Source organism: Trachymyrmex cornetzi, unplaced genomic scaffold, assembly GCF_001594075.2.
Source record: "Trachymyrmex cornetzi isolate Tcor2-1 unplaced genomic scaffold, Tcor1.1 scaffold2660, whole genome shotgun sequence".
Classification (NCBI taxonomy): Eukaryota; Metazoa; Arthropoda; class Insecta; order Hymenoptera; family Formicidae; genus Trachymyrmex; species Trachymyrmex cornetzi.
Genome location: NW_017297335.1, coordinates 46,555 through 48,296, shown reverse-complemented (window position 1 = coordinate 48,296; position 1,742 = coordinate 46,555).

The window sequence follows — 1,742 nt, the reverse complement described above, 5'->3', positions numbered from 1 at the left end:
ATATTTGAAAGGAATGTAATGAAGCAAATATGATAAATTACAGCAGTGAAGCAATTACAAGTACTCTCCGGGGCTTCGCCCCTCCGCTCTGCTCGATACGCTCGGTACTCGCACAGAGAGCCGCTAACTTAATCCTAACGCCGGACGCCGGCCATACGCTACCGCACGAGCCCCGACCTTCCCCGCGGTATCTTCCGATGGTGTCAAACGCCCGCTCCTCGACAGCCGGCCAGAACCCGTACACGCTGTACCACCAGATCCCCGGACGTGCAACGCCGGCCCGCGGCCGACGCCACGCGATGGTGCGACGCGATTATAGCGAACTCTTTTATGCGACACGACTCTACTCGACAGCGTAAATTCCAGAAACGGACTCTACTCGGTAACACCGCAACCGGAAGTTCACTCGGCAACGCGACAATCCGCGTTCCGAGGCGATAGCACAATGCGCGGCGGCACGATTGTAACAAGCGTGCCTGCGCGACGCGATACTAAACGATCACGCAATTACAATAATCGTTACGCGATCCGACAAAACTCGACAACGTGACTACTCCGCGCGTTTCTACGCGGCTCTACTCTACTCGGTAACCGGAAGTGACTCTCCCGTGGCGAAAGGAACGAGCGCGACTCGGCCCTCGATTCTCTCCACACGACTCTAATTTACTTCCACTCGGCAGCAAATATTACTCCCCTCACTCTGACTCTCGAGATGCGACAGCTAAATGATCTCCTAGCTCGGGAGGATGGCACGTGGCTCGCGGTTCCGCGGCTCTACACGGCAACCATGGCGCCGATTCTAACGTTACGGTGCGAGCTGGCTTACGTACGATCCACCCGGCAACGTACCCCGGTCGGCAGCTTCACAACTACGACGATCGTCTCACCCACGTCGCTTCCTTTGTCCTCTCGGCCTCCTCTCATTGATCCCTCGGTAACTCTCGCGATCGTCCTTGTCGACAGCGGTCTCGCACTCCCTTCACAGCACTCGGCTCGCTCGTCCACCGAAAGAGTGAGGCCCGGGAGCTCCCGGCGGATTCTCGCAGGCTGCTTAGCGCTCCCCCCCTCCTGCGGGACGAGGTAGTCACGCTGATTGGCTTCCGCGTGTCACGGCATTCGCGCGTGCCGTGCAGGCCCGCGCGGCCTTGAATCCTCGCTCATGCGAGCGCGCAATGAAGATTCCTGTCAAGGGTGGCGTCTCTGTTCACAGCCCCTGCACTTCCTGGCCTGGCGGAGGAGATCGGGATGGATTTCCTTTTCGCTCGTCGAGTAGGCTCCCGACGGCGTCCGTCCAGCCCCTCCAGGGTGGCCGGGAATTCTGACCTCCTCCGGTGCTCTGCAAGGGGTGCATGGTGAAAGTATGGTTCCCCTTATTTTCGACAGCGGTTACAAGCAATGATATAAAATGGTACAACCTGCTAATCCGGGCTCCCGGATGTGTGCCCTTCTCTCTGCTCTGCGGCCGTCCTTACGATCCGGTCCTTCTTCTGACTTCCTTCCAAGGGTAGCGGGCGAGACGGCACGATGATACAATGACATTTCACCGCAGCTGCCGAGCTTGATCCGTGGCGCGTCTACGCTTCTTGATACGCTTGGTCAATTACGCAAAAGAAACGCTAATATAAACGAGAAAATCTGCCAAGTAAAATAAGTGACGCGAATTTTAACGCATGTTCGCAGGTGCGTTTGCACGCGCGCTCGCGTGCGCGCTCGCCTACGCGCTCGCCCTTCGAGCCGGTAGG